The sequence below is a fragment of the Mesoplodon densirostris genome, chromosome X (genome assembly GCF_025265405.1).
Source record: "Mesoplodon densirostris isolate mMesDen1 chromosome X, mMesDen1 primary haplotype, whole genome shotgun sequence".
NCBI classification, from domain to species: domain Eukaryota; kingdom Metazoa; phylum Chordata; class Mammalia; order Artiodactyla; family Ziphiidae; genus Mesoplodon; species Mesoplodon densirostris.
This window is the reverse complement of record NC_082681.1, coordinates 109,589,442-109,604,576: the sequence shown is the minus strand read 5'-3', so window position 1 is coordinate 109,604,576 and position 15,135 is coordinate 109,589,442. Positions and strand designations below refer to the sequence as shown.

Genomic DNA, 15,135 nt, shown 5'->3' with positions numbered 1-15,135 from the left:
TGTTGATGAGGATAGAGTATCAAGGAGGGTTAATGGAGTTTGTTTCAGGGAAAAAAAATATGTATTAGCAGATCCCAGCAATTATAATAGACTCTTGTTTATTGCTATTTGCTAAAATAGACACTTCTTTTACTAAAGGGATCCAAGATTATTTCTCTGATTTCTAAAGGATTTACCCTCCATTCTCATTGTGGAAAGTCTCAGGAAAACAAAGATAAGTCAAATATGCTGTGCCAGAGAATTGATCTTTCTCTTTCTCTGTGATCATTGTCATTGTTGTTGTTTTCATAGTTGTCTTCCTTCTCCTTTTCCTCCTCTACTTTCTCTCTCTTTCCAATCCCTCTCCCTTATTTATCTATCCACCTATCTATATCTGTCTAACCATCCATCCATCCAAGAAAATGTTCCTAAACTTCTAATAGAATATGAGGTTAAAATAATAGTTCAAAGGGAATAATAGAAAACATCTACGCCTGAATACAGTCAAAGGCAGAATAACACAACTTCCCTTGATTAGTATGCAAATTTATAAATTTATGCCCAAGTGAAGAGTTGAGTTAATGGCACTTGAGAATACTACTTAGGTAACATCCAGTGAAATGATCTTCATGCAGTAGCCTGGGCTGGATGCTATGCCATCTCTCTTACAAATGCTTACTGAGTACTGAGTATTGTACCAGTTACTATAGTGGCCCATAAGATTCTTCTAGAGAAATCAGTTCCACGGTCAAAGTTCTTAAACGTATGCGTACTATATAGACTATACTTTTCCTACACATTCCCAAACACATATTGTGTATTCACAATGCAAACACTGTAATAAAAGTCTGATTAATTCTACAGAAATTTGTTTACTTTGACTTAACCTGATCATGCCTAAACTTTTTTTTTTCACCATGTACCCCTTCTTGAGTTAACTAGTTCTGGCAGAGACCCATTTGGAAAAAAAAAATAGAAGAAAAGTATAGGAGGGGGATAATCAGGATGCTAAAGTCATGTGTCCACCTGATGCTTGAAATTATTACACCAAGGCATTACCCAGCCTGTTCTTGAATACTTCTACAACTTTACAAGACAGCCTGTTCCATCTTTGGACAGCTTGATCACAAAATCCCTCTCTGCTAAGCTGAAATGTAAATTCTTAGGACTACATTACATGCTTGAATTTATCCAGCCTACTATCTCCTTAGCTTTCCTTTTCCATTCCTCTATTGCACAGTGTGTGTGAGAAAGAAAGAGAAAGAGAGAGAGAGAGAGAGAGAGAGAGAGAGAGAGAGATTATTGTCACTAAAACCCCTGTTATCTCCCCATTCTGAATGTTTTTGGTTGGCATAGTGCAGTGGTTCTCAAACTGTAATATGCATAGAAATGAGCTGGAGAATGGAAAGCTTGTTAAAAGTTTTCTGGGCCACATCCCCAGAGATTCTGATTTAGTAGGCTGGGGTAGGACACACACATTTTCGTTTCTAGCCAGCTCATAGGTGATGCTAATGCTGCTAGTCCAAGGACCACACTTTGGGTAACACTTGGGTAGTATATACTTTGATGCTCTGCCAAGACCCATGCCCTAGCTGGTGGGAATATTGGCTGCTAACAGCTCACAGCTGCCTCTCTCACTGGAAATTGGCCTCAGCTGTAGGTAACTGTTTTATCCAAGGTTGCCCTCTCCCACAGGGTGACCCAGAACCAATAACCAGCTGATACTGGAATACAAAGGCCCAGCCCCCTTGCCTCAATTCAGGACATCTCTGAAGGGACCTACAAATTCCAGATCTCCCCTTAGAATCTGCCCAGGCCTCAGGTTCACTGCAGGGTAGCTTCTCTCTCTGGCCAATCTTACCTCTGTCACATCCTTACACATGTATCTCATGGAAACACTCTTCAACAAACCTTCTGCACACAACTCTCCATCTCAGGGAATCTTCTTCTCCCTGTTTCCAGGGAGCCCAGTCTAAGTCGGTTGGATTGTGTCTTTTATTTTACTTTTCTTTTGAACCAAGTGTATTGCCTTATATTTACATTTCATCTTTCAATATTCAGCCTACCACCCCAAGTTGTTGAAATCTTTTTGGCTCCTGATACTCTTGTCTACAGTATTTGCTATTTCTCTCTGCTTTGTGTCACTGGCAAATTTGATAAGAATGCTATCTACATCTTCATCCAAGTCACTGATGGAAATATTGAAGAGGACAGAGCTGAGATTAGATTACTGTGAAAAGCTGCCAGAACCTCCTTCCAAGTTAATATGTATCCATTAAAAAGCAATGAAGGGGGCTTCCCTGGTGGCGCAGTGGTTGAGAGTCCGCCTGCCGATGCAGGGGACACAGGTTAGTGTCCCAGTCCGGGAAGATCCCACATGCCGTGGAGCGGCTGGGCCCGTGAGCCATGGCCGCTGAGCCTGCGCGTCCGGAGCCTGTGCTCCGCAACGGGAGAGGCTACAGCAGTGAGAGGCCCGCGTACCGCAAAAAAAAAAAAAAAAAAAAAAAAAAGCAATGAAGGGAGCATAGGTCTCAGGGACACAGATTTAGGTTTGAAACACAAGCTCTGTCTAAGTAGAGGTCAACAGCTATACTCACAGCTAAAAAGAATAATGCCATTTTAGCCTGCCTGTTTTTAATAGGCAACTTAGGTATGACTTACATATTAAACATCAATAAATCATAGCTCACTATCAAAAAAACATAAAAATCATAAACAATCATTATGAATTCATGATTATTATTCACTTAATTTGTCTCAGGATGCAATTTGTGTTTGGTCATTTTTGTGGAGGGTTTGTTTCATTTAAATTTTTAAAAAGAGGTTGTGATAAAGTTGATGTTTAATAGCTAATTCAATTTCACTATGTAGATTTAAAATACTTGCAATGTAAAAGAAAAACACAACTCCTCAGGAATTGTATGATTAGCCATAAATCTATGAAATGCGGGTTAAAATCTCCAAAAGGGCTTGGATTAGGTCTGTTTGACTTGCTTTAAATGCTCTATGGCATGAAGACACTGATTGGCCACAGAAAGATGTAATGGGTATCATATTAGGGATGTGAGGAAGCTAACTGAGAAGCTGAATATTAGAAGATATTTAAAACCCACAACCACTGATTTGAATGTGGAATTGATTTCTCGCAAATTTGAATAGTTTCCATCTCTTTGGATGAATACTGATGCTAGGCAGAATGGCCAGTGCATAAAACATTGGCTGGAGGCACGTGGATACTGCTTTTCTTTCTGACTATTGAATAAGTCACCATGTACCTCAAGGAAGTATTTCCCATCCATTTTTTCTCTTGAAAAGATAATACCTGAGCATTACCTTCCTAATAAAAATGTACTAAGGATTTTTTTTTTTTTTTTTTTTTTGCGGTACGAGGGCCTCTCACTGTGGTGGTCTCTCCCGTTGTGGAGCACAGGCTCCGGACGCGCAGGCTCAGCGGCCATGGCTCACGGGCCCAGCCGCTCCGCAGCGTGTGGGATCTTCCCAGACCGGGGCACGAACCCGTGTCCCCTGCACCGGCAGGCAGACTCTCAACCACTGTGCCACCAGGGAAGCCCATGTAGTAGCCCATTTAAAAGTCCATGGCTTTTAAAAAGCCCAAGGAGTTTTAAAAGGAAAAAGAAATCCTATCTGGAAATGCTTTCGATTGTTAGTAAATTGGGAGTAAGTTAAATAAATATTAGCAGGGACCTCCCTGGTGGTCCAGTGGCTAAGACTTTGCCTTCCAATGCAGGGGGTGCAGGTTTGATCCCTGGTCAGGGAGCTAAGATCCCACATGCCTCGTGGCCAAAAAAAAAAAGAACCCAAAGCATAAAACAGAAGCAATATTGTAGAAAATTCAATAAAGACTTATAAAAATGGTCCACATCAAAAAAAAAATTTAAAAACAGATACAGGCAAAATACATTTACAAAAATAGGAAAGAAAGTGCTAAAAAATGTTAAGGTTGATTATTTCTCAATGTTTAAAACTTTCTACAGTAAGTAAATATCACTTTACATTAGGGGAAAATTGTTTCAAAATACAGAGGAAACTTCCAAACACAGAACAACGGTAGGTAAAATATAAAAACACAAAACCAGAAAGGCACAATCTGGGCTCAGAAACAAGACAAATAGCTCTGTGGGTCAGAAATGACACAGAAACACAAAGTAGTATGCAGGGTTGAAGACATGAAGCTGTTGGACTCTGGGAAGTAGGTAGTGGCTGCCAGGAGTTCAGAATCTACTGGCCTCAAGAATCTGAATATGCTCCATGTAAGACAAAGAACCTGAGCCAGGCTCTTTGCCTCAATTAGCTAGGAATAGTATCATGCTTCCCAAGTGGTAAAAGAGGTCTAAGAAAGAGGTGCTGTTAAACAGCACCTAGAACTGCTTCAATGACCCCCCTTTGGGGGAGGAAACTGAAAAGAATAAATTCCACAAAATTCACCAATACCTGTTTTGTATATTTTTAATACCAGAAATGCATTTGAATTAATGGTTTACAGAAAGAAAATAAATCCCTATTATAAACTGAATGAAGCCAAAAGGTCTCCACATCAGATGACTGTTAGAATTGGAGAGATAAAATTACAAATCAAATGATGATTATATCCATTTTTCAAAATAACTCAACTTTCTAAAAATAAACTCCAGCTAATTTATATATTTTATTGAATATTTTAAAGATTTTGAGAATGATAGTGATGGGAAGACAATAAAAATGCATATATAATTGAAAGTAATATAATGGATGCTGTTGATAACATTAATGGTTCAATTAAACGAAGCAAGGGAAACTTTCTCCCATTTGTTTTAATTTTAGATACCATAATATTAAATTAATGAATGAAAAAAAGAAAGGTCTGTTGGTGTCCTATAACTTTTGTTTAGGAAACAATTATATATTTTTTTAATTTTAGAGTCTTTTCATCGGTAAATGGTATATAGAGGCATTTGTAAGCATATATTTTGGTGTGCTAGTAGGGCCCGGTTTAGGACTGCAGGACTGGGTTAAAATGAAAATGGCTACTTGGCTGCACCACCAGGTAATTTTCCACACCAGTAAATCACCAATGCTATGATTCCAAATGTCTCCCTTTGTATGCAATCCCTACAAGCTAGAAACATTCTAACTGCTTTGAAGGAAATGACATAAAGTGAAGCAGGCAGTTGCCACCATGAAACTTTTAGATCCGTATGGATCATGACACTCCCTGGCCCAGAGCCCCAGGATTTCGCATTACAGATATTACGTTATCTTATTGTAAGATGGTGAGAATTCTTATGCTTCATAATCAGTTGGGAAGATTGGGTCTCGGCAGTATAAAAACGAGAGTGCCTTATAACTATATATACAACTGTCTTGAAGAGCCTAGAGAAACGTCCTCATACTGCCAAAAGAAGTGTACCTAAAAGAGTTGCTAACCGATTGAATTTTTCAATGTACCAAATCCTCTTTAGTCCTTAAGATGGACTAGAAGGTATATTTTGCATGAGAGGGATTAAAACTAGGGTTACTGTAAATTGAGAATTTTGAGCTGGTGGCTTTAGGGTCATTTGTAGCATTAATATTTATGACTATAACATGCTACAAATATATCATAAGCAGTCTCTGACTTAATAAGAGGTTGTATCAATATTTTAAACAAACGTACTGTTAGCATCCTATCACATTCTTTACATAGCTTCAAGGGCAGCAGCAAATCTTCATCTTTTAAGTTTCTGGAAATAATCCAAAGCCATTTAGTGCCCAACATCTGATGAACTGCTTCACTCAATACACAAACAATTATTGAATACAATTATTCAGCAAACACAAGGCTACAAAATAATACAACAATCTTCTGAAGGTCATGAAACAGTCCCTAGGTAGTTCCAGAAAAGGAATTTCAAAAATGTTTTGAGAAAGGACAGCATTTGTGGCTAGAGCATAAGACCCTTTTATGAAGTTCACATGCCTGTCCCTCTGCTAAATAAAAAAACTGACAACCAAGCACAAATTGTGATATTATTTGCTTTTCTTTCCTGAAAATAAATCAAGTTTGTTTTTATTGTCAGAAAAATTGGGGTATGCTTTTGGGAATATATTACATATGAACATATCATCTATCAGGTCTCAAGAGGAAAACAAAAGAGTGCTGGGAGCAAAGGAAAACCAGAAGATTAGTTTTAAGGGAAATAACTCTGGGTCAGTGTGAATGCCAAGTGAGTGTAGAGACTCAATGGTTAGGAGCACAGAAAAAGGTGGTCACAATCCACCAGGCAAAATATGGAGACAATTTAGGATGAGGTGAAGATGAAGAAGAGAGATGAAGAAAACGCAACAGCTTCTAGAGAAATTTTTGAAGTAGAAATCACAGAATTTAGAAGTCAGTTTAATACATGTATTAGCAGAGAAGAGAGAGGGAGGAAAAGGTAGAAGGTAATTCTTAAATTTCCAGCTTTAGAGACAATTAAGTTAAGCAATTAATTTTCCCTGAAAACATAGGAAATATAGCATTGTTTTAGGGGCAGATAATGCCTTCTACTTTGGACATTTTGGAGCCTGTAGATAGTGCAGATGGAAATGTATGGTAGGTGGCTGGAAGTATAGTTCTATAGATGAGGAGAAAGATGTGAGATAGAAATAAAAACTGAGGACTCTTAATGGTAGTTGAAGTTGACAGACAAAAGTACTTGAAATGTGTATAGAGAAATAAGAGAGAATTAAGAATGGAACACCAAGATTTATAGGTTGTATACAGCAAACAGAGCTTATATTGCTTATTGTTACAACTCTCAAATTTGTATCTTGAGTCCCAACCATTGCCCAGAACTTAAGATTTTATAGCCGCTATCTACTCCACATCTCCACCTGGATGCATAATAGACATTTCAAAAGTGGCGTGTCCACATCTTCTTCCTAAAACATGTTGCTTTTGGAGCCTTCTCCATCTCAGTAAATGGGTGCCCCCATCTTCCAGTTGCTCAGGCTAAAAACTCTGTACTCTTCCTTGATGCCTCTCTTCCATACCTAAATCTAATCCATTACAAAACCTTTTGGGCTCTGTCCTCAAAATGTAGTAGAAGTCAAACATTTCCTCCCTCCCTCCCTCCCTCCCTCTCTCTCTCTTTTATTTTTGGCTGCGTTGGGTCTGCGTTGCACGTGGGCTTTCTCTAGTTGTGGCAAGTGGGGGCTACTCTTCGTTGCGGTGCGTGGGCTTCTCATTGCGGTGGCTTCTCTTGTTGCCCAGCATGGGGTCTAGGTGCACGGGCTTCAGCAGTTGTGGCTCGCGGGCTCAGTAGTTGCGGCTTGTGGGCTCTAGAGCGCAGGCTCAGTAGTTGTGGCGCACGGACTTAGTTGCTCCGCGGCATGTGGGATCTTCCCAGACCAGGGCTCGAACCCGTGTCTCCAGCATTGGCAGGTGGATTCTTAACCACTGCACCACCAGGGAAGTCCAGTAGAAGTCAAACATTTCTTACCACATTCACCTCTCCTATTCTGGTCCAAATCACAGTTGTCTCTCGACTGACTTATGACAACAGTCTCCTAATGGTTTCACTGATTTCCTTCAGTCTATTATTGCAGAGGGGCCAGATAAGCTAAAAGATGCCACTCCTCTGCTCAAAACCCTCCAATGACTCCCATCTCATTCAGAGTAAGAGCAAAAGTCCTTAGAGGGGCCTATAAGGTCCGATGTAATCAGATTCCTCTTACCTCTCTGAACTCCTTGTCTACTAGACTCTTGCTTGCTTGACCCATTCCTATCATACTGGTCTCCTTAAGGTTCCTCCAACATGCCGGGCATACTGAAGCCTCAGGGCATTTCCAGTTATTAGAACCCTCCTGGACTGTTTATCTTCCAATTATCCACAGGGCTCACATCCTTAGGTCCTTTAAGTTTTGCTTAAAACTCACCCTTTCAGTGAGATCTTTCTTTTTTTTTTTTTTTTTTGCAGTATGCGGGCCTCTCACTGTTGTGGCCTCTCCCGTTGTGGAGCACAGGCTCTGGACGCGCAGGCTCAGCGGCCATGGCTCACGGGCCCAGCCGCTCCGCAGCACATGGGATCCTCCCGGACCGGGGCACGAACCCGTGTCCCCTGCATCGGTAGGCGGACTCTCAACCACTGCGCCACCAGGGAAGCCCTCTTTCTTTTTTTTTTTTAAGTATTTATTTGTTTATTTGGCTGCGTCGAGTCTTAGTTGCGGCATGCAGGATCTTTAGTTGCGGCATGTGAGATCTAGTTCCCTGACCAGGGATGGAATCCGGGCCCCCTGCATTGGTAGTGTGGAGTCTTAGCCACTGGGCCACCAGGGAAGTCCCCAGTGAGATCGTTCTTAAGCACCATATTTAAGTAATAGCACTTCTCTTCCACCACTTGCTCACTCACACACTTACACATTCTCAACTGCTTTCCCTCTTTATGTTTCCACATTTCACTTATCACAATCTTATATACCATACATGTAACTATTTTATTTATTAATGTCTGTTTCTCACCTTCTCCTTCCCAGAATGTAAGTAAGCTTCATGAGGGTAGGGATTTTCTCTGCTGTACACCTAGTGCCAGAACTGAGCCTAACTAGCACATACCTAGCACCAAAATATTCACCAAGTGAATGAATTCTTAAAATGCTTATGACAGATGACATTTACTGAGCTCTTACTATGTGCCAGGCATTGTGCCAAGCACTTCACACTTATTATATTACTAGAGAAATTGGAGAATTGCAAAGTAGTATCATTTTGGAAATCAAAGAAGGGAAAGTTTCAACCAGTAGAGCTGATAAACAGGACCAAGGTCAAAAAGAAGTCAAGTAGATGGATAAATAAAATAGGGCAATTAGTTATTATAAAAGTTATTGACAATCTTAATGAGTCCTTTTCTCAGGAAAGTGGAGGTACTGGGGAAGCCAGACTGAAGTGGGTCCAAGCATAACCAGAAGCTGGAGAGGAAACAATAATGTCAGTTACTACTTTAAAAAAATTTTGATGGTAAGGGGAAACAAGGATAGCTGGATAGAAAAGTTGGTATCCTAAAAATGTTCTTTTAGGACGAGGGAACTTGAGCATGATGGTTGGCTGAAGGGGAGGGGCAAGAAGAAAGAAGAAATTGAAAATCCCAGAGAAAGGAAGCAGAACAGTTACTAAAAAAATACGTTGGGATAATGTGAAAGAGATCCAGTGTTCAGCTAGAGTAGCTCTTTGCTGCACACAAAATAGGGCTCAATAATTTTTCTCCCTTTTCTTCTTTTTTTAAAGTGAAAAAGAGAAAGGACCTAGGAATAGAGAAGCAAGGAGTGATTTACAAGGGCTTCATGGTTGCCAAAGATGGAGAACACAAGTGATAACTGTTCAATTTCTCAACTATTAATTGTAATTATTAAAATTTGAAACATATTATTAGAGCAGACAGGAGAATACTGAGATATTATTTTAAGGATAGTGTATTTGCATGCATGTCCATGCATATGCATATACACATACATACATGTACACACATACATGCTAAATCTTTCTTAGAACTTAGAGAGATTGTTCAGGTATCTGGGAGCTTTTGTGAGGAACTTCCATCCATGATGAACCCTCTGATACTAGGATCAGCCCCTCTACTTGATGAGTTTGCTCCTTGCTGATTAGTAGTTGGAGAAGCCCTCCTATAGCTACAGACAGACAATTCAGAGTTAATGCACATTTCTTGTTTAAAGAGTGGCCCTGGAATAGAAATAAGGAAATGAAATCTCATGACAGTGTCATCATAAAGTCATCAGCCAGATGGCAATTCTTGAGATCTAATCCTTAGGGGCTTCTCACAGTAATATGTAATATCACATCTAATATTATCTTATTCACCAATTCATATCTATTCACAGAGATTGAAGGGAAAGCAATGAACTTGCAGAAGCCCACATTTCTGGCTTTCTATGTTAACATGGACTCTATAAGTCATACGATCAGGAAAACAAAATATTTTCCTACATAGGTCACAATGATGATCTATGTTCTGATATGAATTGCTAAACTACAGAGTTTACTTGAGAAGCAGCTTTTGCTTTTATTCATGAATGGTAGAGCAAGTCCTTTTAGGTGCACGTAGCTATTTATATTTATCTATATAAAATAGTAATTAAAGGTCCAATAAAAGCCAGTATAGAATTTGAAGATTCCTCTGACCTATTAATAAACTTAAATTGAACCCTAAAATATAAAACAAAATTAGCTCACTTTCGTTTTTGATTATGTCTTGAAACTACAGCCTGCCAGTATATGATATCGAAGTAAAGTTCTTCCAAGTTACACTTTTTTTTTTTTTTTGTGGTACGCGGGCCTCTCACTGTTGTGGCCTCTCCCATTGCGGAGCACAGGCTCCAGACTCGCAGGCTCAGCGGCCATGGCTCACGGGCCCAGCCACTCCGTGGCATGTGGGATCTTCCCGGACCGGGGCACGAACCCGTGTCCCCTGTATCGGCAGGTGGACTTTCAACCACTGCGCCACCAGGGAAGCCCCAAGTTACACATTTTATATCTTGTTTAACATTCAAAATTTTAAAACTGAAGTAAAGATTTTATTGCTTCACATAGGCTTCCAAATGCACAAAATTTTTGCATATATTTATCTATATGATTGAAAGTTTCAGTGCAGGCAATATATCAGTGCTCAGTGGTAAAACCTGAACCATGAGAAATGATGTAATCAGAATGCTTTCAACAGTCTCCCCTAACTAAAAAGTCTTGGTTATAGATATATTTCAAAGACATGAGATACTTTTATTCCCCAAACCCAAATATCAATATTAAAAATTTCTCCTTTAAAATTATGTTTATTAGGATTAACATTAAAAGTGTTTATATTCTGTGATAGTTGTAGTTTTTGAGACTTTAAATGGCAACTCTAGGAGATGGATAAATAGAAAAAGTAAGGTAGAAACAAGGAAATAGAATAATGTGAACTACTTTGTAAAGGAAATACTTTTTATTTACAAAATTTGGCAAAATCTCTTTCTGAAATAATACAGTATGTAATTGTTATAAATGTATGCTAAACTGCTTAGGGGAACATAAACAAAGATGATCTAGAGCAGGGTGATCAATAAAATTTTCTGTGATGATGGAAATGTTCAATTTTGGACTGTCCAATGGGGAAGCCACTAGTTACCTGTGGCTCTTGAGCACCTGAAAGGTGGCTGATGAGCCGGAAGAAATGAATTTTAAATTTTATTTAATTGTAATACCTTAAATTTAAATGGCCACCTATGGCTAGTGGCTACCCTACTGAACAGCACAAATCTAGAGGAGGATGATGATGTTACTTCACTTCTGGGTTTAGCTGGATGAGATACTGGATAAAAACATCAAAATGCAGAAGATCACATTAAGAGTTTTCTTGTTCTTTATCTATCTAGCATAAGATCTATAAGAATGTAAAATAAGAGAAGATGTAGCCAAGTAAAATATGGTTTAATCTGTGCGGGTGACACACAGAGCATACACCGAATGTGAACTTTCCATGTAAAGGTATCATTAGCTGGGCTTCCCTGGTGGCGCAGTGGTTAAGAGTCCGCCTGCCAATGTAGGGGACACGGGTTCGTGCCCTGGTCCAGGAAGATCCCACGTGCCGCGGAGCGGCTGGGCCCATGAGCCATGGCCGCTGAGCCTGCGAGTCCGGAGCCTGTGCTCCGCAATGGGAGAGATCACAGCAGTGAGAGGCCCGCGTACCGCAAAAAAAAAAAAAAAAAAAAGGTATCATTAGCCAATGGAGAACCCAGCTCTCCTCATGCCCTTTCACACTGACCAGAACAACCACCAAGCCCAAATGGTCCACTTTTATGACTACCCTATGCTAGAGTATACTGTGCATGAATATACAACCTACATGACTATACCGTATTTACTCAGATTTGACTGGCTCTCTCTCCAGGGAACTTCATGGTGTCCAGCTACAGCATGACGGTTTATCAGTTTCTTCTTTCCATACCCTTTGTGGCAGACATTCTCTATTGGCTGGCTCAACCCAAATTCCTAGATACTAGAGGTGGTTTTGTGGCATAGTTCTGACCCGAAAGTTCCTAAGAAAGCCACTGTTTTCCTGACACCAGCACTGCCCCTTCTGCTGCTGCTTCTTCCTGCTGGAATGCTTATGTTCTGAGGGAAATGCCAAGAAGAACAAGGAGACTTCAGGGTTGACATTGCTGCACTACGGAGCCCATGTCACGACCTGCCCGACTCTGAACTTCTCACAAAGTGACAGAAACAGACCTCCATTAGGTTAAGCTATTGAACTTGGGTTTTCTGTTACTTGAAACTGAAAGCAATCCTGATGGATACATTTTTCTTCTGTGTTGAGTTACTGGCACTCCAGAACACTTGTAGTTAGTTATTTTTTGTTTGTTCATTTACCTATTTACTTAAACATGTTTTGGGGGTAGATACTATGTGCCAAGCTAAGTGCTAGGTCATATGGTGGACAAGCAGCCAATGTGTATACCCCAATGTGTATACAGAGCAAACATTCTCATAAGAGACAAAGACCAACAGACACTTACGTACAGTGTAGTGAGATAAGCACTATAACAGAGTGTAGGCTTTGGGGCTGGTAGTCAGAGAAGGCTTCCTGGAGGAAATGGCATTTACACTGAGACCTGGATAATGAATAGAACTTAACCATGCAAAAAGGAAGGAATAATACATCTACCATGTCAGCACATAATAGAGAAGACAGAACATAGCTATGAGGAAATGAAAGTAGCTCAATGTTACTTAATTATGGGGAGGGGAGATTGAGGAAGAGCAGAAACTTAGGCTGGAGTTTTAAGGAAAGGCCATAACGTGCAAGATCTTGAAGTCATTGAAAGGAGTGTGGACTGTCTTCAAATAATAACGGATAAGCCACCAAAGCCTTTAAAACTGGGTTGGGGGGAGCTATATGAATATACTGTATTGAGAAAAATCATCCTGTGTTCTATGTAGAGAATGGGTAAGAAGCAGGAAGATGTAGTCATTTAAGCAAGACATGATAGTGGAAGGGTAGGGAGGAAGAGAAATAACTGGATTTGAAAGCTATTTAGGTAGTACATAGCTTTGTGATAGCTTGGCTACTGGGATTGTATTCAATAGAAGGAAGAGTCAAGCATGAGTTTCCAATTTGGACAACTGAATGGGTTGTGGTAATGTTCACTGGAGAGGGATCATAGGAAGAGAAGTAGGTTGCATTTGGAGAGAGAGGTTGTAAGAGGACAAAGATGAGTTCAGCTTTGGGCCTATTCAATTTGAAGTTCCCGAGGGACATTAAAATGAAAAGAAATCAATAGGATATGCAGGTCTGAGATTCAACGATCACGCTCAGCTGCAAATGGTATAAATGGAGAGTCATCAGCAGACTGAAACTACACAAGTGGATGAATTTTCATAGAGTATATGTGAGAAAGAAACAGGGAAGAACTTTAGAGGCATGAATCAAATTAGCCTGGCAAATAACAGATTCTCTACGGGCTAGCAAAAAATGTAATTTGGCTTTTAACTTTCTATTTTACTTTACCCATTGGAGAAATAACGATATACCTTCCTTAGGTGGTAGCTTTTTAGGGACCAAGTCAAAAAATATAAACTGGAAGCCCCTTCTCTGAGGAATCCAAAGACCTAACGAAAATGATCAGAAGAAATGAGAGGGCTGTTTGGAGACTCAAGGAGCATGAAAGAGTGGCATAGATGGGATAGACCTCTCTTGAAGCCCTAGTTTTGTAAAATGAGTAAGCCTTCTTTTTGGCTCCTTCTTGGCTTACATTCCCTAAACTCACCAAATTAATCTCTGATCTTAGTTTGCCTACCCATAGAGGCCTCTCTTTGAGAAGCAGGTATTTCCGACTGAGATCTTAACTACTGACTCTCTGATACCAATCGATTACATATGAATAAGTCTTCCTGAGCCTAATCTGCCCTCATTTAACTGAACAAACAGCAGATCTGTATTTGGAGCAGAAAGTACAAACCTTGCCAATAAGAGGAGGCAGTAACTTGGAGAATTTTTTTTTTATCAGTTCCCTATTCAACCAGGGTTCTATTGATAAGGCCCCAAATATAACTCCCCAACTTCAGGTTGAGTCTTCTTTTCCATGGCCATCTGAACACCCACTGTCTGGTATTTAGGGCTAGAGCTGCTCTATTCCCCCAGGATGACCAGCTCAAATCCAGTTTCACAGGAGTTCATACTCTTCAATCTTTAACTCGGTTTCAAGATTAACCTGATCTCTCAATTTCCGTGTATTAATAGTTCCTTACTCTTAAGAGTTTCTGCTTAGTTCAAAATCTGTTTTTGTTTTCTTTAATGGTGGCCTTTTTTTCTTAATAAAGGCCACCTACCTGACTTGAGTAAGTCATGTTATCTTCTGGAACTCATTTACCTTTCCCTGTGATCTTCCTTATCACCCGACAGGTGCTATTTCTGCCTCTGTTTTCTGACAAAGCTGAAAATGAGTACCCAATAATCCTTGACTTGCCATAGCATGAACAAGGTAACTCTAAATTATGTAGAGTCGTCATTCAACAAATATTTACCCTGCAGCATTATTTACAATAGCCAAGATATGGAAGCAACCTAAGTGTCCATTGATAGATGAATGGATAAAGAAGATGTGATGGAATACTACTCAGGTATAAAAAATTGGTATCTTGCCATTTATGACAACATGGAGGGATCTAGAGGGTATTATGCTAAGTGAATAAGTCAGACAGAGAAAGATAAATACTGCATGATGTCACTTATATGTGGAATCTAAAAAAACAAAACAAAACAAAACAAAATGAAAACAGGCTCATATAGACAGAGGACAAATGGGTGGTTGCCAGACGGAAGGAGGGGGTAAAAGGGCGAAATAGGTGAAGGGGATTAAGAGGTGCAAATCTCCAGTTATAAATAAATAAGCAATGGGGATGTAATTTACAGCATGAGGAATATGGCCAATAACATTGTAATAACTTTGTATGGGGACAGATGGTTACTAGACTTATTATAGTGATCATTTCATAATAAGTGCAAATGTCAAATAACTATGTAGTATACCTGAAACTAACATACTATTGTACGTCAGCTACATTTCAATTAAAAAAACACAAATATTTACCAGCTCCCTACTATATCACCTGGTTCAGGATGTGTCAAATAAGAAAGATAGCCTCTGTCC

At 39.7% G+C, this 15,135-nt stretch overlaps 1 protein-coding gene across 3 annotated transcripts in view; it reads right to left on the bottom strand.

Moving 5' to 3' along the window:
• The window catches only part of DMD (dystrophin), a 1,698,782-nt gene that overhangs the window by 521,417 nt on the left and 1,162,230 nt on the right, over positions 1-15,135 (bottom strand). The gene's annotated exons all lie outside the window — the stretch shown is intronic.